We start from the raw sequence: 25,405 nt of genomic DNA on the forward strand, positions 1-25,405 counted from the left end.
ATTCTGGCAGCCATTTGAAGGATTAGTTAAAAACTCAAACTTGAATCTTTCAAATCTGTGACCATTTAACCTATAGGTTCAGAGGGTCTGTTAAACTCCTACAACTGCATACAAAATTTGTGTACCTATATACTATTTCTGGGGAGAAGGCCCATAACATACATTTGACTTTCAGTCACTGAAAGAGGATGATATTGAAGGCTGAGAAGTAGGATGACCAACTTATCCCAGTTTGCCTGGGACTCTTCTGGTTTTAGTACCAAGAGTATTGCATCTGGGAAAGCTCTAAATTCCAAGCAAACTGTGATACATAATCACCTTACTAAGAAGTCAGAAGACTGTGGCAATAGTCCCTGTAAAAGGAAATGAGAACTTCAGTTAGAGGAGAAGGAATGACCTTGAGCAGTATAAGCTACAGAACTGAGTGGCTAATGGGTTTAAAGTATTGGAGAAAGGATGAGCTGAGGATAAAACCTATGTATCTAGCTCTAGTTACTATATTTATCTGGTTGCCATAAAAGAAAGTGTGTGTGGGGGGTGTGTGTGTGTGTGTAAGGATGACTTCCATTTTGAACATGTTGATAATAAGTACTTATGAGGTTCTGATGGACATGCCTGATAGGAAGTTGGATATGTAGATTTAAAGTTGTAGAAAATATATCTAGGATGGATATGTAATTTGTAAGCCATTACATTATAAGTATTAATTGAAATTTGAATAAGCCTATTCAAAGTACCGTAAGCAGATTACCAAGAGAAACTTCACTCTAAGAAACTAAGGGAAGAAAGACTGTGATTTTTATTTATAAATTTAAAGTTTTAAATATTTTCATGGAAATATTAATGTAAACAGAAAGAAATTTGAATATAAAAATTGAAAAGGAGGAAATGAAATATTACTTGAAGCTTGTATAATTATACACTTAGAAATTATTTGAACATATGATTGAAGACAAGAAGAGAATTTAATAAGCTGGCTAGATACAAAATATACACAGAAACCAATAGTTTTTGTTTATATGAACAATAAAGAGAAGATTTAATGGAAAAAGACAATCATCTACAATAGCGAGAATGAGAGTTAATATTAAATGCTATTATTGATGAATACTGAACGTTATTATGTGCTAGGTACTCTTCTAAGGCTTTCATAGGCCTACTGCATTTAATCCTCAAAACAACTGTACTTTACAGATGAGACAATGGATGCAAAGAGAGTTTAAGGAACTTGCTTGTGTTTATACAATAAGTGACAGACCTACATTTTAAGTGTAGGGAGTCTTAATCCATAGGCTGTGGTTTTAACTGTTATACTATGTAGTTAGTACCCTTAAGAAAGAAAAGTAGTAAGGTAATACTCAGGAATATACTCAACAAGAAAGGCCCAAAATCTGTATAAAGGAAATGTTAACATGCTATCAATGGAGAAAGGAAGTGTTGGACAAATAGACTTCGATGGAAAAAAATATAAAAATACAAGTTCTCCCTAAACTGATCTATAAATATAACTTGATTCCAATATAAATAACAATAATTTTTCCTGTGAAACTAGTTTTAAAATTCATATAAAATTTTTAAAAGGAAAAACTTCAGAAATGAAGAGTATTGTTAAAGGGATAGCCCATCAGATATTTTAAAACTATTAAACTTTTCAACAATTAAAAAAAGGCAGCACTGGCACATAAGCAGACAGATAAATGGAATTCCAGAAATAAATAAGTGCATAAGGATTCACTATATAGTAAAGGTGGCATTATATAATATATATCATCTATCAGTGGAGGAGAAGATGGATGATTCAATAAATGGTTCTTGAACAAGAGGGAAGTCATCTGGAAAAAAATGAATTCATATCTTATCACTTAAAACAAGAGAATTTGAGAAAATTGAAGAGTCCACTGTCAAAATATTAAAGCATAAAATTAATAGAGAAAGAAATTATTTTATAATCCCAGTGTATGAGAGACCTTTATGTGTATGACACAAATGCAAAGGCCATAAGAAATTATGTTGATCTGCAAATCAGTATGATACGTCACATTAACAAAATGAGAAATAAAAATCATATATCATCTCAGTAGATACAGAAAAAACATTTGACAAAATTCAACATCCATTTATGAAAAAAAACTCTCAACAAAGTGAATAGAGAGGGAATGTAACTTAACACAATAAAGGCCATATATGACAAACCCACAGTTAACATAACTAGTTCAATGGTGAAAAGCCTAATGTCTTTCTTCTAAGATCAGGAACAAGACAAGGATGTCTACTCTCACCACTGTTATTCAACATGGTTTGAATGTCCTAGATGGACCAATTAAGCAAGAAAAAGAGCTCAAATGTATCCAAATCAGAAAGAAAGAAGTAAAACTGTCATTATTTACAGATGACATGATACTATATATAAGAAAATCCCTAAAGACTCCAACAAAAAACTATTATAATTAATAAATGAATTCAGTAAAGTTGTAGGAGGCAAAATTAATATACAGAAATATGTTGTGTTTCTATACACTAATAACAAATATCAGAAAGATATTCCATTCACAACTGCATCCAAAAGAATAAAATAGCTAGGAATAAGTCTAACCAAGGAGGTGAAAGACCTGTACACCAAAGACTATAAGACACTGATGAAAGAAATTGAAGACACAAATAAATGGAAAGATATTCCACATTCATGGAAGAATAAATATTGTTAAAATGTCCATACTCCCCAAGGCAATCTACAGAGTCAATGCAATCCCTATCAATATATCAATGGCATTTTTCACAGAAATAAAACAAATAATTCTAAAATTTATATGGAAACTCAAAAGATCTTGAATAGCCAAAGCAATCTTGAGAAAGCAAAACAAAACTGGAGGTATCACACGCTTTCATTTCAAACTGTATCAACAAAGCTACAGTAATCAAAACAGTATGGTATGGCACAGAAACAGACAGGTAGATCAATGGACAGACTAGAAAGTCCAGAAATAAACCCACACATATATGGGCAATTGATCTATGACAAAGGAGCAAAGAACATGCACTGGAGAATGTACAGTCTCTTCAATAAATGGTGTCGGGAAAAATGGACAGCACACACAAAAGAATGAAATTAGACCACTATCTTACACCATACACAAAAATTAATCCAAAATGGAGTAAAGACCTGAATTTAAAACCTGAAACCATTAAAATTCTAGAGGAAAACATAGGCTCAACCTCACCGCTGCCCCTGATGTCTGGACTCCAGTTGGTCTAGTTGTTTCTGTCATTTCCCACCCATGCACAGTGACACTGCACAGCTACCATGTTGAACAGAAAGGGTGCTGCCACAAGCGAGGTAAGAAGAAGAATTAATCCATCAACCAGAAGGCAGTTGTTGAGCAAAACTTGTGTTAGGTACAACGAAGGATATTGAAAATGCATAAGAAAATGAATATCTTTGTATGGTGACAGATGGCAACTAGATTTATCATGGTGATATTTTGAAATTCATAGAAATATCAAATCACTAGGTTGTGTGCCAGGAACTAACATAGTGTTGCAGGTCAATTATACTTTAAAAACAAACAAACTCATAAAAAAGAGATCAGATTTGTGGTTACCAGAGATGGGGGCTGGGAGGAGGGGGAATTGAATGAAGGCAGTCAAAAGTACAAACTTCCAGTTATAAGATAAATAAGTACTAGGGATGTACTGTACAACACAAAAAAGATAATTCACACTGCCATATGTTATAAATGAAAGTTACTGAGAGAGTAAATCCTAAGGGTTCTCATCACAAGGAAAAAATTTTTTTCTATTTCTATAATGTTGCATCTATATGAGATGATGAATGTTCACTAGACCATTTCATGATGTATTAAGACAAATCATTATGTTGTACATTTAAACTTACACAGTACTGCATGTCAATTATATCTCAATAAAACTGGAAAAAAATGTTCATTCCCAGTGAGGAATTGTTTCACGTTAAGTTAAGCAGGCTTATGGGAACCCTTTCAAAGGCTTGTACTTCAGTTTATTAATTGTCAGTCTGTTCTCTTTGTTCCTGTGACTGTCATGAACCCTTGTGAAGTGAGGGATTCATTTATTCAAGTTTAACTGAATACATGAAAAAACACGAATGAAAAAAAAAGAAAATACCTAAGAAAAATTTAGCTTTAAGGATCTTACCTATTAGAGGAATAAGGCAAAACATTAACATTGAACAAATCTAGACATGTATGAATAAGTGCCAGAGGAAGAAAAGATAGAGATTTCAGGGTGAGCTGGTGTGATTGGTATAGGCTACATGAGGGAAGAGAGATGTGATCTGAGAGATGAAGTTTCATTCAGAATTTTGAAAGGTGACTACATTGAAATATCAAGAGTCGTCTTCATATTATCTCCTATTTCCAAATAAAAAGGTCAAAATAGCCAGTGTTGTCACTTGAAATATCTGCATTTAATCAAGTCACAATTATTTGTGTCAGGGAAAGAAATAACTCAAAAATAATTTACTTTGGAATTGCAATAAAATGTGTGATATTACTTGAAGTCTATCTGTCCTACTCATTTTGGTGTGTTTAGGTTAATGGTAAAATAAGCTTGTATTCTCTGAGCACACGCAAGAGAGCAGAGACACCTGATTCGGCACTGGATGGTGGCGAGCGAAGCCACCCTAGGATAAAAAAAAATGGCAAACGCTCCTCAATCACTTTCATGTTGTTGTGGCCAAACACAAATAGCCTCAAAACATCTGGGATTTCCTCATTTTAGTTCCAAGTTGTCAAATTTTCACACATTCTTGCTTTTTAGTGCTCGGAGGTGAGGTCTTTTTTTCTAACTTGATTTGTGTCCTCTTGCAAAATTGTTAAGAATTCCCATCAAATGGGGGCCTTAGATTTTCCCACGTCAACTGTCTCTTACAATGGCAGCTGGTGTAGACAGAGGAAAAGAAAGACTAGAGGGGTGTAAAGAGAATTTCTGGGTAAAAAGACAACGACATCAACAGCAAACTAAATTATTAAAGAAAATTTCCTAAAATCTTTCCTTTAATTTCAAAGGGATCAGTAATTTGAAATTGAGGCACACAGTAGAATGAGAGCTTTCAGACATCTTTGATCCTCCCTAGAATTTCAAGTTGCCCCACCCAACTTTCACACTTTTGTCTCTCTTCTCTGCTTTAGTTTTTTCCCTTAGCACTTTTCATTTTCTAATGTACACTATACTTTACTTATTTTATCTTGTTTATACTTTGTCTTCACCACTAGAATGAATATTTCCATGTTTCTGCATGGTACAGGCTATCTGAGAATGCACACTAGTAAACTTGGTGAAAGGATGGATTGAATAAAAAGCAAGTCTTGGATGTGAAAGTTAATGTATAATGAATATGATTTAAGACTTGTCTACCCCAGAGTCATTTGTTTACACCCCAGGCTAGTGAAAACCCAGGAAATTTCTCCTCCCCTCCTCAGGAATTTGTTTATATTCTAGAGTGAAGGACTTTCTCTTTCTGGAAGGGAGGATGGGTTCATGTGCCAGCCACCCTATATAAGCTTTGAGTCTCATAATTTCCAGGCTCCTCTACTATGGTACGACCCTAATAAGTGTTCAAGAGAACATCTGCCCTTGTTGTGTTGCTCTACAGGGGACTGGAAAACTGATGCTAAAATGCTCTGTAGGTAATAATCTGTTTTCTGATCCAGAGATTTGTGATTCCTGTCAGAATCTACCTATCTATCTATCTACCTATCAATCATTTATCTATCTATCTAAACCTAACGGACAAATGGAAGGAAGGAAGGAAAGAAGAAGGAGGGAGGAAAGGAGGGAGGGAGGGAGGGAGGAAGCAAGGTTGGTTGAATATTAACCTGTCAGAAGTTCTTTATATTCCTGCATTGGATGGAAAATTTTACAGATAATAATGGAGGTCTATTCTATCCAACTTTTAGATACAAGTTGTTCTACATATATATTTTTCAGATCACTCTTGGTAATTTTAAGTGATGTTTTCAGTTCCATGCCAACAAACAAGCCAAATAAAATTCAATTTTTGAGAAAAAATTAAGAAGACTAAAGAGGATTCAATATGTTTGTTTCCAAAGTATTTACTAGAAAGTATGTGATTTGCTAAGTGTAAAGAATGATTGATCATTTACCTCTGACAAAAGTCTTAGTGAAAAACTGTCCAAGAAAAGGAATGGTAGTTTGAGGCAAATTGGCTGAGGTAATAACAAAGAACTCCTTTTCTGAGATAACACATAAATCTATAAAGATGATCTATTAAAATGGCTAAAATGGGAAGAAGAATCATTTGGCCTACGTTTTCCTTGGGACACGGTCAAAATATATAGAATTCTCCTCTGAACAGAAGAAATAACAAACTCTATTAAACCAAAGATTCCAGAAACTTTTAATTTGCTATTTTGCTGACATTTGGGGTATTGAGAAAAGCTTTAGCCAAATGAGCAACTCATCAATTTATCTATAGGCGTTCCAAGGTTTTTTTTTTCCCCAAGTCCATTAGGGTATGAAGTGATTCATGAAAAACTTCAAAAGGATTGATTAATGCATGTCTAGTTTCTGTAGTTAAAATATTTGAAAGCTCTTTACTCCCCCCAAGTTTTACAGTGATTCACCTAAAAAAATCTCTTTCGTTGGCAGAAACACATGTTACTTACATTTCTACACTCAAGAGAAACACTGTAGAGACCAAAATATTATGTTACTAAGTTAATGATATGCATATCTCATAGAATTTTCTGTAATCGATATCTGTGACCAAGTTGGCAACAGATCAAACAGTTCCCCAGACTGTTTGATCCCTGCTAGGCCCCTCCTCTGACTGCTTCACCCACTGACCATTACACAGTTTATTATATGCGTCACCTTCAGACAATGATTCACTGCCAGTGTATGATCTTACTACAGCTGCTGCATATATATCTGGGGATTTCTATCTTTCTCAATGTCAATCATAATATTTACTTACTCATATGCTAACAAAAGCACTATGTTTCATATATTGCATAATAAGCTATATAGATATTCTTTTAGCTGTATATACACATATCCTGTGACCTAGGCAAAAACTGTGTACCCCAACTTTGAGAGAAGACAGTACAAGGGGGGTATGACACATGCTCAACATAATACTCTATATTTGCCTGTCACGTCATTGGACAGTTTCAAAGCAGTTTCACTGGCATTTCATCTGATCTTCAGAACTACAAGGTGACCCACCTTCTGATTTTCAAGTCTGTCACATCAGACAGGTTTAGGCTCATTCTGAATGACCCTAGAAGGTAGAACAAACCAACAGATGAAATCTGTAGGGAGTCACATTTTAACCCCCAATTAAGGAGCATTTTCTGCCTATTAGACCTCTATGGGTACACTAGTTTGTTTTGTAGTTAGTGTGTTTCTTAATGAAAATATCCAATACAGTGTGACAAAAAAGAAGTGAGGTATCCACTGAGTAGCCAGGTGAGATGACCTTTCAAATATCTTCAAATGTTGGAACCCTTGGGTAAGTGCTCTAGGATTGCTTTAGTTTAGGAGAGGTAGTAGCCTGCTGTCCTTCAGATCCTAAAAGGGAATCCATCACTCCTCTCTTCCCTGTCTATATTCTTCAGTGCTACTGGACACATGCCCAGTTAAGACGCAGAACAGTTCAGCCATGGGCTGCAGCTGCTGCGTGGCTAATGGAAAAGGCGGCCAGGAATGCATACTCTGTCTACTCCGTGCCAACAGGCTCGCCTGATCTGAACAAAAATCCAGTCAAGCTGCCTGTTTGGCACTATGCGAGCAACACATCTGGGTGCCTCACAAGATTTCTCACTGAAGTGAGGGGCTGATTTCAAACTACGTAGACCCAACATTAAATGCTCTCTTCCCCAGTGGGCTGTGCCACAAGCCAGTGAAAGTTGGGAAAAGAACCTAAAAAAAAAAAAAAAAAGAGTGGATATATGCATAACTGAGTCACTTTGCTGTACACTTGAAACTAACACAACATTGTAAATCAACTATACTCCAATAAAAATTAGAAAAAAAAAAAGTTGGGACCATGAAATCCATGGGATCTTGGAGCAGCAAAGGGTCAGTGATCTTACCCTACATTTCTCAGAATATGTTCCATGGAAACATTGCTTTGTGAAAGGCTCCTCGGGAAGAAAATGATCTGATATTAAAGAAATTAAAGAAATATTGCACATTTGGATCTTTCTAGAAGATTCACAGTGCACATTAATTTATTAAATGGTTTGAGAAGTCCTACTGCAAAGAAGCTTCAGTAAACGCAGATCTGACAAACACAATTTTTCCCTTGCATAATGGTCATTAACATGCCATAGAAAATACACGAGGAGATAATGATATGTTAGTACCAAACCCTTCTTTTTACACATGAAGAAACTTAGGTCCAGAGAAATAAAGTGACTTGTCCCAGGCTGAATAAACTGACAGAGTTATGACTAGACTTGGGTTTCCTAATCTTAGTTTCTTTTTTTCTGAAAGATTTTCATGATCCCATTCTCGACTTTTCTACTTCATTTTATCATGCCTAGGTCTGGTGCTCATCTTTAGACTAACCAGCTCTGGCTACAGGGTAGAGTCTGGGAAAAGCCTTAGGATAAGTGACAGTTTGGCCAGTCTACTGGAGCCAAGAGCGGTCATGCTGTAAAAAACCAATAGCATGTCAGATTGTGGAGAGATATTCTACCAGATTTGGAATTATTCACAACTAAAAAGTTATGGCTGCTCTAACACATGCACTTCCTCATTTGCATACAAAATTCCTAATGAGCCCTTGCTTGACCTAATTCACCTGTTCCACACAGAACCTCAAGTCCATTCAACCCAACTCAAAATAAGACAACTAGAGATTACATCCTGTTTATGTTCCATAAGTGATATGATCATTATAAGTTCAGAAACTCAGGATTCCTTCTCTAGCTGGCTCAGTCAGATTCAAATATGGCTCTTGAGATGCATAAAATATATGGACTTAACATCCTCCCCAAATACAGCCCAGTATACAATGGTGTGTGGGGTGGGAAGGGGAAGAGGGCAGCAGTGAAAATTCCCATTTGAAAAATTAGAGAGAGGAGCACACCATACCTTGTACACTTATAGATGGTGGTAGCAAGATGGACATTGGGTGAGTGACTTACTTCTTTAACGATTAACTAAGCCTCATAAATGGTCAATATGGACCCCAAGATCAGACTCCTGGAAATATTTCCCCTGTGGTTTTCAGGACCATCCATGAAAAAGGCATTGTGGAATCCTCGGGTTGTCCCCTACCTGTTTAATTCTCTTGGTGGTCATTTTGGTGACTGTGAATTGCCTAAGATGCTGAGAAATGCAGTCATCTTCTTTTCAGCCCTAAGAATCTTTTTGATCATACAGTTACCCTAAGAATTTAAGTGGCTGTTGCTCAATATCACTATTGTAGACACTCTTTACTAATTAGCACTATAGGAAATCATATCGTCTAATATGGACTGAACTACAAACTCGAGACACTGTCCAGTTTCCTAATATTTACTTAAAGTTATCAGCCTTGGAGCATAAATAAAACACAGTAGGCTGACTTGGGGCAGCTAGATATTTTTTCCCATATATGAATTTATTTTAGATCAGAGCTATCCTATAAAATGTCCTGCAATGATGGAAATTTCTTATTTTGTGCTATCCAATATGGTAGGCACTAGGCACATATAGCTACTGAGCACTTGATAAGTGGTTAGAACCAATGAGGAACTAAATTTTAAAATTTTATTTAATTTTAATTCATTTAAATTTACATGGCTAATGGCTACCATATTGGACAGCACAGTTCTAGAATGATCCAATGCCAAGGTTAATTCCCAACCAGAACTACATAATATAGCAATTATCAAAAGGTGCTTTGATAGCAAGAGACTATGAAATTAGGGTTCTCTGATTCACCTCCTCTTTTTCTGTGTATTTATATTTTAAACTGTAACCCTGTGTTATCTTTAGCATCAGAAGCAGAGTCTATTAAAAAAACACTATACTAATATTGCAGCTCAGAAAGCCAATGATGATCTGATCTTAAGCACTTTAAGATCTTCCTTATAACAAAGTTATATACTTACCCTGTTATTTCCGATTCTATTTTTCAGCAAAGTAACCTTGGACAGGAACTTCTTGCCCTCTTGAAATATGTCTATGGAGGCCATGAGAAATATTCAGTAACTCTGATAATCTAATAATTTCCCACAAAATTCTTAAACTTTCAGCCTCAAAGAGCATACTATCCAATCCCAAGAGAGAAATCAGGTAATCGTTACCAAAAATTAATTGTTTTTCATTCTGATCCTAGAATGGGGAAATACTCACTGCTCCCAGTCCTCACGAGTTAGTTCCATATTTTCTCCAAAGTTCTGTTTTTCTTTAAATATTTGCCAATTTGAGTACTAGTATTCTTTTGGTTCCAAGTGACAGAAATCCATTTAAGGCACACAAAAAATAGGTAACTACGGATATGGGAAGGCCTCATAGAAGGCAAGACAGGAATAGTCAAACATATGTATAAATAGAAACTGTATTCCAGGTATTCAGTGGCACCTAGTGAAATGGATGGCATCTTTTAAACCCCAACCTGAACATAAAGGGATAAATTGCTTTTTTTCTGTGAATAAATCTTCAAGAAGCTTCCTAAACTCTTTTTTGTTTGTTTGTTTTTGATATAGACTGTCTATATTTTAATTTTTCTTAGTAGCTTCCAAGCAAGATTTTAAAATTTAGTTGTGCTCCATATTTATAGTTTACCAGGACCTCTTGAGGACTGAGTTTCCTCTGTCACACTTTGTTCTCACTGAGAGTCACTTTATCTCATGAATCCCATTCTTTGGATTCTCTGCTGTGACCTCCTCCATCAAATTACTTCTAGCTTCCTTTTGTAAGAAAGGACTTTCTTTTTCTGCCTGCCTTTACACTCCTCCTTTTCTTTTTAGTATTTGTTAGTATTCCCTTCACATGCCCAGAACCAAAAGGACTGAAATAGAAAACAACATGTCAACAGCAGCCCCAAAACACTGAACAGTGGGCACAGCTTGGAAAATGAGGGAGAGAAGTGGGCAACATGAAGGGTGAATGGGCTCCAGTTTTCTGCTACTGGGGACTGTCTGACAAAGACCCACAGCAGAAGTACCAAAACACTTCAGTGAAACTTCATAAAATCTGAGGATAATATGTGGCAATTAGAACAAAAAAGCTGATGGATCTGTTCTTGGACCATTTGCCTTCAGAAGAAATTGGTCATGATGGTGGATGGACATGAAACCAAGTTATCTGAAGAATGATTGAAGATACTGGAAATTTTAGCCTAGCATCAGAAAATTACATAACCTAAGAGTCAAAATATTACATAACCAAAAGTCACTTCATCCAATCTTCTGTAAAATGTTTAAATTTCCTACCAACTATTTGTCTAACCAATGCTTAAAATGAGGATTAGTTTCCTCATTCCTTAAATAAGCAAAGCAGCTTATTTAATAGATATATTTTTAAAGAGCCTTTTACCGAGTTTATAAAAACATACAAAAATTTCACAAATCATAAGTGTACAGCTTGATGAATGTTCAAAATATGAACTTTTTTTTGTTCCTAAGGATCATCTGTCTACTTGATTTATTTTAAAAAATTATTGAGGTATAATTGACATATAATATTAGTTTCAGGTGTACAATATGATTCAATACTTGTATATATTGTGAAATGATCACCACAAAGTCTAGTTAATATCCATCACCTCACATAGTTACAATTTTATTTTCTTCTGATGAGAACTTTTAAGATCTACTCTCCTAGCAACTTTAAAATATGCACTATAGTGTTATTAACTATAGTCACCATGCTGTACATTACATCTCCATGACATTTATTTTATAACTGGAAGTTTGTACTTTTTTTTTTTTTTTTTGCGGTACACGGGCCTCTCACCGTCGTGGCCTCTCCCGTTGCGGAGCACAGGCTGCGGACGCGCAGGCTCAGCGGCCATGGCTCACGGGCCCAGCCGCTCCGCGGCATGTGCGATCTTCCCGGACCAGGGCATGAACCCGTATCCCCTGCATCGGCAGGCGGACTCTCAACCACTGCGCCACCAGGGAAGCCCTGTACTTTTTTATTGAAGTAGAGTTGATTTACAATATTGTGTTAGTTTCAGGAGTACAGCACAGTGATTCAGTTATTTCTTCTGATTATATTCCATTACAAGATATTGAATATAATTCCCTGTGCTGTACAGTAAATCCTTGTTGCTTAAGTATATTTTGATCCTCTTCACCCATTTTGCCCACCACGCACTCCCTGCCTGCAGCAAATACTAATCTGTTCTCTGTACCTATGACTTCAGTTTTGTTTTGCTTTGTTTTGTTTTAAGAATCCACATATAAGTGAGATCATACACTATTTGTCTTTCTCTCTCTGACTTACTTCACTTAGCATAATGCCCTCAAGTTTCATCCATGTTGTTGCACATGCCAGGATTTCCTTATTTTCAATGGCTGAATAATGTTCCATCATATATACATGATGGATCATAAATATGGTGGAATATTATATATATACATATATATCATTATATTTCACTGATGAATATAATTCATTATAATGAATATTCCATTATATTTATATATATGATGCATTTTCTTTATTCATTTATCCACTGATGGATGCTTAGGTGGTTTACTTGTCTTGGCTATTGTAAATAATGCTGCAAAAAGATGCAGCTATCTTTTTGAATTAGTGTTTTTGTTTCCTTAAGATAAATACGCAGAAGTGGAATTGCTGGATCATATGGTAGTTCTAATTTTTTATTTTTCTGAGGAATCTCCATACTTTTTTCCACAGTGGCTGCACCAATTTACATTCCCATCAAATGTGCACAAGGGTTCCTTTTCTCCACATACTGGCCAACAGTTGTTTTTTCTTGTCTTTCTAATAACAGCCACTCTAACAGGTGTGAGGTGACATTTCATTGTGGTTTTGATTTTTATTTCCTTGATGATTAGTGATATTATGCACTTTTTCATGTTTCTGTTGGTAACTTTATACATCTTCTTTTGGAAAAAATGTCTATTTAGTTCCTCTTCCCATTTTTTACTCAGATTGCTGGTTTTTCTCTTATTGAGTTGTATGAGTTCCTTATATATTTTGGATATTAACCCCTTATAAGATATATGTTTTGCAAATATTTTCTCCCATCCCACAGGCTGCCTTTTCATTTTATTGATGGTATCATTTGCTCTGCAGAGGCTTTTTAGTTTGATGTAGTACCAATTGTTTATTTTTGTTGCCTTTGCTTTTGGTGTCAAATTAAAAAAAAAAATCATCATTAACACAGCTGTCAAGGAGCTTACTGCCTAAATAGGAATTTAGTGGCTTCAAGTCTTATGTCCAAGCCCTTAATCTATTTTGAGTTGATTTTTGTGTATAGTGTAAATTAATGGTCCAGTTTCATTCTTTTGCGTGTGGCTGTTCAGTTTTCCCAGCACTCTTTATTGAAGATTCTGTCCTTTCCCTGTTGTGCATTCTTGCCTCCTTTGTCATAAATTAATTGCCCATATATGCATGGGTTGAGTTTGGGGCTCTTTATTCTAATCCATTGATCTATGTGTCTGCTTTTATGCCAAAAAACAAACAAAATTGGCTTGATTACTCTAGCTTTGTAGTAGAGTTTGAAATCAGAGAGCAAGATGCTACCAGCTTTGTTCTTTCTCAAGACTGCTTTGGCCATTTGGGGTCTTTTGTGGTTCCATACAAATTTTAGGATTATTTCTCAATTTCTGTGAAAAATGCCATTGATATTTTGAAAGGGATTGCATTGAACCTGTAGATTGCTTTCGGTGGTATGGACAATTTTACCAATACTAATTCTTCTAATTCATGAACATGAAATATTTTTCCACTTATTTGTCTCTTCAATTTCTGTCATCAATGTCTTATAGTCCTTAGTGTACAGGTCTTTCACCTCCGTGGCTAAATTTATCCCTAAGTATTTTATTCTTTTTGATGCAGTTGTAATGAACTCTCCATTTTAATTACCAAGAAATAGATCATTAATAGCATCCAAGAAACGCCCTTCGGTTTCTTTCCCCTTCAGTTCATTCCTGGAGATAACCACTATCCACTATCTGCCAACATCAGCTAGTTTTGCCTGGTTTTGAATTTTATATAAAATGAAGTCGTACAGTATGTACTCTATTGTGCCTGGCTTCTTTCATCCTCATATAGTTTTTGTGGGAGTAAATATTGCTACAAATGTTTTGGAATATTGTTTGGTATTATCTAGTAAAAATAAACATAAACTCACCCTATGACCCAGAAATTGTACTCCTTCCTAAGCATATACCAAATCTAAAGGTGTCCATATGTGCACTAAAGGCTAAGAATATCCATAACAGTCCTATTTGTAATAGCCTTAAGTTGAAAATATCAAAGGTCCATTTACAGTAGAATGGATACATAAATTATAATATATTCTCACAGCTGAATAAGAATGAATGAACTATTGTTTCACACAACAATAAGGATGGATGAATCTCATAGTCATTTGATATTTTGACAGCTCTGATTCTTGAATGATTTTTCATATTTGAGTGGATGTCTGACCCTAGCTCTTTGACCAAATTTAATTAAAGAACAAATACAATCTTGATTCCATGCTTCAGATAAGATTGTCATGTACTATTTATACTTAGATTGATCTAGAGCACGTTTAATATCTTAATGGGTAAAAGGAGATTTATAATGTACCCACTGACAAAGTCTAGGATGAGTTGAAACACCACGTCACATAAGAACTATTTAAAGGGACTGGTAAGAAGTTACACAAGACCATAACTCTGTGGCTCTTCTTCATCTACTAGGCTCTTTCCCACGCCAATGCCAAGTAACATTTAAAGGAGACAGACAGGAATAAAGACACAGATGTAGAGAATGGACTTGAGGATATGGGAAGGGGGAAGGGTAAGTTGTGAGAGAGTGGCATGGACATATATACACTACCAAATGTAAAATAGATAGCTAGTGGGAAGCAGCCGCATAGCACAGGGAGATCAGTCCCGTGCTTTGTGACCACCTAGAGGGGTGGGATAGGGACGGAGGGAGGGAGACGCAAGAGGGAAGAGATATGGGAACATATGTATATGTGTAACTGATTCACTTTGTTCTAAAGCAGAAACTAACACACCATTGTAAAGCAATTATACTCCAATATAGATGTTAAAAAAATAAAGGAGACACAATGGCTTATAACAGAAAGGGAGATAAATATTATTCTGTCCATTTAAAGATATTATTTTGTTCAGATAATCTCCCTGTTATCCAACTGGCCTTAGGTAACTGATACAAATATTGTTTCTCAATTCCTCATGTATTATATCTCTGTCTCTACTTCCAAGATCTGGTTATACTCTACTAATCATTCAGATTGTCCAATGAGGCACTGCTTCTTCAGAATAGCCTTTTTGTTTTGTTTTTGCTTACCTGACATTTTACACAGGAAGCTGCTGGAAGAAGCATCCAGAACGTCCCTGACTCTGATCTTTTAAGGCATAATTTACTTCATTTGGGGGAGACGAGGAATTTCTCTCCTACCCTCAGTTTTCACCTAACTTCTCATAAGCTCTCCTTCAAACTTATCAACCTTAAGGGAAAAAAATCTCTCTCATAAAAAAAAAAAAAAAGAAAAGAAAAGGAAAAAAAGAAGAAAAGACAATTTCAAATTAACCTGGGAAAAGATCAATATGACACCTAACATCCTACATCTGTTTGTAAAATGCTAATGTCATGAATAACTTTCCACCATACAAGTTGAACTATAATTCCATCATAATAACCAAGTCTCCCTGACATGATATAATTATGTTTAGACTTAAACTGGATTTATTATATTAGCATTTATTCATTAATTTAATCAATATTTACTGAGCATCTATCATGTGTCAGACACTGTTCTAGACACTGGAGATGCAGCACTGAATAAAATGGACAAGAAAAGTTAGATATTCATATATCTAAGAAAAAAACTAGATATTAATATATCTGAGAAAAATGGTTAGAAATGAAGGAAAAGGGGGTTAAGGTTCAAAAACAGGATGGAATCTGCAGGACCCTGGGCAAGATAAATCAGGTTAACACGCTATTAAATATTTTCTACCTTCTATCTTGACAAAATACACCTTCATAAGGACCTCCAGGGTAGGTTTGAATTTATAATTCTGGTACCCCTAGGACTCCAAGCTGCAACTTGGCAGGGCAGGGACATCTAGCTTCTCCTCCCCAGTCCTGAACCTATGACAGGACCACCACCCCGACCCCTTCTATTTCCAAATTTGCTCCAATTGCACCAAAAGAGGCCTCATGCACACCGGTGTGCGTGTCTCAGTCCACACTCTCTAAGCTCTGTTCACCCCTTGATTTCTTTGGGATCTAGTGCTGTGTGTAGCAGTGGCAGAGACCACCCTCAGGAGGACAGACCTAGGCAAGAGGCCCTTGCGAGACCTGGAAGTAGGCTCAGGGACAATTAGGCAGGGAAGTTGGGAGTTTTTAATACCTGGAGCGCTGTCTCGAACGTTGGGTGGGCATGAACTCCAGATGGCCTCACAGACTCCAAGCCCAATGAATATGGATAAGAAGTTCAGAATGGGGCCTTTTAAATTGAGGGCTCAGGGCAAAAGTCAGTCCTCCTCTTTCCCAAGTTAAAGTGTGCTACTGACTGCTAGTACTTTTCCAATCTCTACCCAAATGAAGACAAGTTATTTGGCCCATAGATTCGATTCCATGTTCTGATCCTATGGAGATATATCTCTCTCTACATATCTATTATCTATATCTAGATCATCTATATCTATGTCTATATCTACATCTATATCTATCTATCCACATGTGAATGTATGTGTATATATAATATATACTTATGTGTATAATACATATGAATGTGTGTATCTATATCTATCTATGTATATGTGTTTATCTGTCTGTCTATTCATTCCTCCATCCAACTATATATGTAACACTGTGGAAACAGATATATCTAATATTACTAGTTGGAAGGTATCAGCCCCTTGAATCATACAGCTAATTTGCTATTTTCTGATCCCATGTTAATTAAGCACAATTCTGATAACAAATTTGGCTTTATATGTGTTTTGACTTCAGGGACAGAATGTGCCATCGTGTCACAGCATATATCTTGGTCCTTGGGTCCATGTGATAGTCACATTACTTGCTATATTTAACAGTTGGTAATATTTTAAAGCTTGTCTTGGAAGTTGTGTGAGCATTTGTCCATATCTCCTGAGTCCACTAAACTATGAAATATTAGCAAGATAACTTTTCTGATATTAAAAGTTTGAGGACCAGTTGCCTAGCAAAGGAGAATTCACTACCGGAAATGCTGGCCTAAGAGACCACTCAGCGGACAGCCAGCTGATCTTCCCCAGCAACATGATGAATGGAGCCTGAGCCAACCAAAACTTCCACAGTCTTTCTCTGTCTGACTTACTTCACTCACTATGACAATCTCTAGGTCCATCCATGTTGTTGCAAATAGCATTATTTCCGTTCTTTTTATCACTGAGTAATATTCCATGGTATATATGTACCACATCTTCTTTATCCATTCCTCTGTTGATGGACATTTAGGTTGCTTCCATGTCCTGGCTATTGTAAATAGTGCTGCAATGAACATTGGGATGCATGTATCTTTTCGAATTATAGTTTTCTCCAGATATATGCCCAGGAGTGGGATTGCTGGATCATACGGTAGCTCTATTTTTAGTTTTTTAGGGAACTCCACTCAATACTCTGTAATGGCCTATATAGGAAAAAAGTCTAAAAAAGAGTGGATATATGTATATGTATAACTGATTCACTTTGCTGTAGACCTGAAACCAACACAACATTGTAAATCAACTATACTCTAATAAAAATTAAAACAAAAAACTTCCACAGTGAGTAGAGGGCCCACGCTTATGTAGTGCATAACTCACAGAGCCCTGAGTACTCTACTCACCTTGTCAGCTGCCAGATGTGTAGGTGGGCTTCCTGTGGTAGGAATAAGATGGGCGGGTCCCCTGCAAACAGACCCGCAGTAGGTGCAGGAAGAGAGTAGAGAGTGAGTTGCTCATGTCTTAGATTCCCTCCCCTCCTCAATCACCTAATTTTTTCATAACTAGATTCTTTTCCTTATTTCCTTCCAGTTGGTGGGACTGCCTTTACGGGCGTACATCTATGTCACAGAAACATGATATAAGCATCGTTCTCAATCAATCTAGGATCTAAGCATGAAACCACCCTGAACACTGAAATTACGCAGTTACCTAGTGTTCAGTAGTCAAAAAAGATGTACTCTTTTTTTTTTTTTTTGCGGTACGCAGGCCTCTCACTGCTGTGGTCTCTCCCGTTGCGGAGCACAGGCTCGGGACGCGCAGGCTCAGCGGCCATGGCTCACGGGCCCAGCCGCTCCGCGGCATGTGGGATCTTCCCAGACCGGGCCACGAACCCGTGTCCCCTGCATCGGCAGGCGGACTCTCAACCACTGTGCCACCAGGGAAGCCCAGATGTACTCCTTTTAAAGAAAAATTATTAAAAAGTGACCTGAGGTAGTAAAGTTCAAATGCTCTGAACACCAAATTTTATGGAGCATGCAACAGTGAATCGGACAGGTAGATATTTGTTGGAATTTGATCTTTGAAATGGTGACTGGCTCCCTAGTTGCAGGTTGTTTGTTCTAGTCACCTTAAGAACAGGACATGTCAACCAACAACACAGGGAGAGATCTATGACTATTTGAACTACACACAGTATTCAGTGTGACCACAATGTACACAGAACATAGAACCCTCCCTCCCTCTCTTCCTTTCATCCTTTTCTCCTCCTCTCTCCTTTCTGTGACTATTTATTGGGAGTTTACTATGAGACAGGCACTTAAGCGGGATACAGAAGTGAAACAATATGTCTCAGGTGATTGTTGGAGCTTAAAATCAAAGACAGCAAGTGCGAATTTGTCAAGGGAAAAGTCTTGTGGGAATAAACCTTGCAGACCAGCCTGGGTAGCAAGGTGGAGTTAGCTTATCGGGATGGGAGGAAGAGGAAAATGTCTTACCCTCTGTTCAATGCTAATTCACCACAGCTACCCACACACAGCAATTATTATGGAACAATCCACTGAAAACATAAAACAACACATCATAAATGTCTACATTTTTGTGCCATGAGAATACTATATAACTTTGTGACATCTTGTTTGCTAGAATATTTGAGTGAGTTACAAATGTACCAGCACATTGTCCTATGTTAACAAAGCTTCTAAGAATACACATGTTTATACATTGCTCAAGGGCAGGGATATTTTACCATGAACTCCTCCTTCACCTCATTTAGCCCAGTAACTGCCCAATATATGCTGAGAACATGCAAGTCAAATGATACCCCAGTGCTGTCAACTAAATTGAGAAAGAATTTCAAATGAAACTGATCTCTTCTACCCTGAATGTTCTAAGTATATGTGAAATTTAGAGCTTAGGTATGTTTCTCATTTCCAGGCACCAGGATTCCAAAGAGTTTTTCTAGAACATTAGGGATACATTATCAAGTTGACCAAAATAAGAAGCACTTCTTTTTCATATAGGATAATACGTATCTGCAGTTTTAATCTCAAGTACACAGTCAATAAAATCATATGCTAATTACATTTTAAGAAGAATAATTCTGTGGAACAGATCAGAAGGTTTCCACCTTTGTTCTTGTGGCATATTTCATGGTAGAAGTGTTTTATCCTAGACCTTGACCCTGCCCACATTACTCTCCTTAGCATCCCCATTTCTGGGAAAATCCAGCCAGCTCTACTTGTGTGGCATGGGAGAGACGAACATTCTTCAGTAGAATGAGTTATGCAACTGAACGGATCAGTGATAACTGTGGTTTAAACTAAATTGAAGAGTAGCCAAAAATTAAACTGACCAAACTTCAGTTCCATCTTGGCCTTATTTGAACTTATTTAATTTGTTTATGACTGTTTAACTTTCTGCCTCATAGATTGAAAATTAAAATTTTCTATAGTAGCACAGGGAACTATATTCAATATCCTGTGATAAACCATAATGGAAAAGAATATGAAAAAGAATGTATATATCTATGAGTCACTTTACTGTACAGAAGAAATTAACACAACGTTGTAAATCAACTACACTTCAATAAAATTTTTTAAAGTTTTCTATACTAATAATCAGGGAAGACCCATAAAAACAAAACACTCTCCTAGATGAATTCAATGAATTATTATTTACTAACAATGACTATTCCTTCCTAACTAGATTTTGATGCAAATTTGTCATTTAAGGTCTAAAAGGTGCTTTAGGGTTTATATAAACATCGTATGTTATCATGGGGGCAAAAATTTGCAAAATTATACTCCAGTTCATTAGAGCAACAGAATACAAACGCAAAATACATCTGGAAAAGAAGATAAAAAAGAAAGCATGGGTGGTCACTTTCCTAACCTATACTCTCCTCAATAAATCAGAGTTTGCTTCTATACAAAAATAATATATCATCTCTCACATCTTGAAAGCTGCTAGAATCATTTCATGGAAAAGTGATCTAATGCCTAAACCATCTCAATCAGTCCTAGAGCTTCCTAAAATTCCCAATGAATGACACCTGTTTACAAAACTTTTATTTGCTCCCTTGAACAATGTGAGCTACTTCTCAGCTTCCTACCCAATCTTTGCTGTAGCCTGTAGATGACCACAGTCTTCAATTGTTTTTCCAGAACATTCTATGATCTCTCCCTTTTTTGTTTCTTTTGAATCTGATTTCTGCTATTATCTTTTAGATCTTTGGTTGAAATTCTTGAAAAATCCTCCTGGAAAGCTGTTTGTTCTTTTCACTCTCTTATTTGTGCCTTGGAGAGCAATACAAATAAGAGACAAAGAGCGAAAACAGAACCATTTTGAGTTGTGTGGCCACAATCAAAATCTCATTTGTGATACATAATCATGTAATATTTTATTTTACCTTGTCAAAGATGGAACACTTTCAAAACATCTTCACTGTCTGGCTTCATTTACTAGTGGTCATAATAGTGGAGTGGGGTGGAATGGAAAAGAGGGTGAGAAAATTGAAGTTCTTGTCCCCCTTCAAAAAAGCGAATTGTTTTGGAAACAGCAACTGAATTCATAGTCAAGATATGTACATCTAATGGGCCTGAGAAATAATCTTCATTTTTCAGAACAGAGAGAGAACTGATAGCAACTCATAAGAAACAACTGCCTGCCTCTCTCCAGACACATCCAATCCTTCCTAGATATGTCCCACTTGGTGAATTGCATTTGCAGTATTGGGAACATGCTGATGTAATATGTACTTCAGAGCGTTTTCTTATGTGTCAAACAGTGCTGGAGAATTCACATGATTTTATGCACCTGTGTTGTTTGGTCATTTTGTGTGTGTGTGTGTGTGTGTGTGTGTGTGTGTGTGTCCTTTGAGTGGAATCAAATGGCTGCCTTGATCCAATTTGTATGCAGAAACTATGGGGAAAACAGTTCTTCCTAGCGGAATATACTGCATTTGAAAAACTGCACAAATAAAAACAATGTAAAATTTCTGGTAGGCTCACTGAGTGTGTGTTTGTGTTCCCGGACACCCCATGAGCTTTTGTATACATAGATATGAATTAACTGCCCACTTCAGAATTAGTAACTGCTGGCTCTTTTGTATAGAGGACACGGTATCTTCCACTTGGAATACACATGGGAAATGTTCTTAAATTACTTTCTGTTTTTATCATTAAATGTGGGAATATACCTAAAAACCACAGCAAAACTATTCTTCATGTGTGGTCTGAATCATTTATCCATTTTTCCTATAGGAGTAAGGAAATTCTATATTTAGCCCTTTGTGGTAGAAGGTAATAAATGACTCTGAGATCTGAAAATTACTACAAGGTTTATTCTATTAATAAACTAATAATCTTGGTATTTAAGTTTTGCATGCTTAGGAACTTTTAATTAGCAATTTGGTCTTTGTACATTAAAAAAAACTAGATGAAAATTAACATATTATTCTATAGTTCACTATTAATGAAATTGTACTAGAAGGTTCAAGATTTTTCTTTTTATTGGCAAGAAAATGAAATCCTTCCTCTGACAAAATTTAGTTTTATTTTTTAGAAAAAAAATAAGCATAAAGCATGGGAATAATGGAGGAAACTTAAAAAGGAAACTCAAGAGATTATAAATAAATATTGAGTGAAAGATACTTACTGGATATTCCATTCACACAAACTGTCACACCGAGATTTAGCAAAAACTGTACGGCTACTCAGGATTGAATATTGGTCCCTCCTGACCTGGCTTCCTCACTAACTCTTAGCCTCCTCCCTGGGCTCTCATCATAAATGCCTGATGCTCCAGTCGTATCAAACTAAAGGAGCCTTTCTGTCCAACAACAGAGGCTCCTCTTGTCCTTAAGTCCAGAGAGAATAAGATGGCTTTAAGCTCTTCTGTATGAAATATTAACACTTGAAAGCTTTTAAACCCACTATACTTCTTTCCTCCATGCTGACATAATGTCCACTGTGTAACTTTCTCTAAAATAGACCTTTTGTCTATTTTCGAAAACACTAGGTAGATTATTTCCCCTCTGATGAATTCTCCAAAGCTATAAAACTTCTCACATTCATTTTGCCCCTATAGAGCCACAGTTTGTAGGCCAAAGGGGCACCTGAAGCAGGTAGTAGCCCCAGGGTATTGGATGCTGGACAAGCTGACCAGTGGGCTTGCTCTCTGTCCATCCACCAGTCCCCCCAGGTGAGAGAATGTCTCCCCCTCAAAATTTTCTTAAGGAACAGACTTAAGTATGCCCTGACAGGAGATAAAGTAACTAAATTCTGCATGCAGTAGTTCATTATGATTGATGGGCCAAGTCTGCTAGGCTTCACCACCATGGTATTGTCTTTTCCATTTATCTGCTCAAAAGCAGACCCTCCTCTGGAGTGTGGGGGAGAGTAGGGAACAGAAGTAAGTTAAGTGAGCAAATAGTTTGCTGGGAAAGTCTGGGAATACCCATATGTGAATCACATCGTACTAACTATAAACTAAGTATAGGCTCTTTTACATTTATACATTTTTATCATAATAAAGCCAAATTAAACTTTAAAAGTCTATTTTAAACACTAAAATGCAATAAAAATTCAAATTTATGACATTAATTTAATGTGAACATTAAAACTGTTCTGTTGAATCTAAGTTGGCATATCACATCTGTTACCTTAGCACACGATGGCTTTGTCTTTGGGTTTGGCGACTGGTGGTACTGACCTGGGAAGAACTGATGTGATCACCAACAGAGAGATATCCTGGCCCTTTGGATGTGGTTGATGTGAAAAACGTCAATGGTGACAGCTCTGCTAATCTGGATTTCCAACATTTTTGTTCTTGGCAAACACAACAAACCATGGATTTCTCTTAACCAAGGGAAAGGTGTCCACATCACCATTGCTGTAGAGAGAAAGAGAATGGTGGCCAAACAGAGCAGTGGTTGAAATGATCTTTAAGTGATAGGGATGGAGAGCTCTTTGTGGCTAAGTAGAGATAATACAGCACAGAAAATAAAACAAAAACAAAACTTGAGAGATGTGGTATCTTGCCAATTGTGTGGATTCAAACTCACTCTCCTTGAATTTATGTAACTTTTGTGATGAAAGTTTCCACCACAGCACTATCAACAAAGACTTCAAATTCTCAAACAAACTCCAAGCCTTTTCTTCAATTAATATTAGATCTGTGACTTTGATGCTAATCTTCTAGCCAGATACTTAAAACCTGACTTTCAGCCACAATCTTTGTCTGTCTTTGGCAGAAAAAAATTGTTGATTTCTTTTTTTTTTTTTTTTTTTTTGCAGTATGCGGGCCTCTCATTGTTGTGGCCTCTCCCGTTGCGGAGCACAGGCTCCAGACGCGCAGGCTCAGCAGCCATGGCTCACGAGCCCAGCCGCTCCACAGCATGTGGGATCTTCCCAGACCAGGCCACGAACCCGTGTCCCCTGCATCGGCAGGCGGACTCTCAACCACTGTGCCACCAGGGAAGCCCTGTTGATTTTTGAAGTCCAGTCCTTTTTCCAGGCTAAGTTATTCTTTGTTGCTCAGAATCATTCCTTCCGTAAAATGATTCTTTCCGTATTCCACGTATATTCCTGATTTTTCATCATTTTGTAATAGGGAAGAACCTTTGTATTTTATTACAAGTTGATCACTAAAGTGATGCTGCCTATAAGCTTAAATTATACATAATGACCCATCTCTGGGAACCCTTCCTTGCAGGTAATGAGTGTTAAACTAAAATACCTTTGTTTAGCTCACAGGAAACATCCCGACCAGGCCCACCTGTGAATGACTGCAGGAAGGAAAAAATTAACGCATCCCCTCTGGAGGCTGACCGGAACCAGAAAATGTTTGACTTTACTTCCTCCCTTTTTAATACAAAAGAAGGCTGAATTCTAATACAGGGATGTTCTTTGGGACACTAGTCCACCATCTTCTTGGTCTGTTGGCTTTTCAAATAAAGTTTCTATTCCTGTCCCAACAACTTGTCTCAATTTATTGGCTTGTCGTGCAGCGAGCAGTGTGAGCTTGGACTTGGTAGTCATTTCATGTATTTGTAATCACATCTAATTTCATTTCTGTTGTAATTAGGTACTTTTTACTGTTTTATACTTATTACCTATTCCTATATTAATATTTCTTAATATATTACATGTACTTATTACTATAGCATTTTTAGTTTTTTTACCATATATCAAAACTGGGAGGGAGAAAAACAAAGTATGGATTTTTGATCACTGTCATTATACTTACTTAACCTCTCCTTTTCTTCATCCTTTTCTACATCTTATACCAAAATGTCTATCTCCTTCTAAATCTCACCTCCTTTAGAAACCTTTAAAGACCTTGTTGATATAAGAGCATCCACTGGCCACAGGAATTGGCACCCCAGAGCTATTTTCCCCCTAGTTTTTTCCTCAGCTATGCACTGCCCTTGCCTACCACACCAACTTACATTTCATCATGTATCATGTACCCAGGTGTGGAAGACTCATCATGAGGAAGGCAGAGTGACAGAAAAAGAGCCTGGATCCCTGATATTTCAAAACTGCCTTATCGGTCTTGGACTGCTTATCCCCAGACTATAAAAGGAGAGAGAAATAAAAATTGTAATATACGAGACCCACTAAGTTTAACAAAGCTATGCTAATCACTGTTTTTTGGTTCTTTGTTATAGCATCTGGAACCTATATCATAACCAATATACAAATGGAATGGGGTCTTGAAATAGAATAGAGAAGGAAATTGCATCCATTTATGGAAAATACAGCTATGATTCTTACACT

At 36.7% G+C, this 25,405-nt stretch overlaps 1 long non-coding RNA gene across 1 annotated transcript in view; it reads right to left on the reverse strand.

The window, feature by feature from the left end:
* The window catches only part of LOC117309502 (uncharacterized), a 337,102-nt gene that overhangs the window by 13,359 nt on the left and 298,338 nt on the right, over nt 1–25,405 (reverse strand). The window contains exons 5-9 of the long non-coding RNA XR_004523860.2: nt 23,337–23,516; nt 19,121–19,182; nt 18,336–18,583; nt 18,029–18,089; nt 10,104–10,174 (exon numbers count right to left, since the gene is read on the reverse strand). This is a non-coding gene — a long non-coding RNA (uncharacterized lncRNA). The remainder of the gene's footprint in view (nt 1–10,103; nt 10,175–18,028; nt 18,090–18,335; nt 18,584–19,120; nt 19,183–23,336; nt 23,517–25,405) is intronic.

The sequence above is a fragment of the Tursiops truncatus genome, chromosome 1 (assembly GCF_011762595.2).
Source record: "Tursiops truncatus isolate mTurTru1 chromosome 1, mTurTru1.mat.Y, whole genome shotgun sequence".
Classification (NCBI taxonomy): domain Eukaryota; kingdom Metazoa; phylum Chordata; class Mammalia; order Artiodactyla; family Delphinidae; genus Tursiops; species Tursiops truncatus.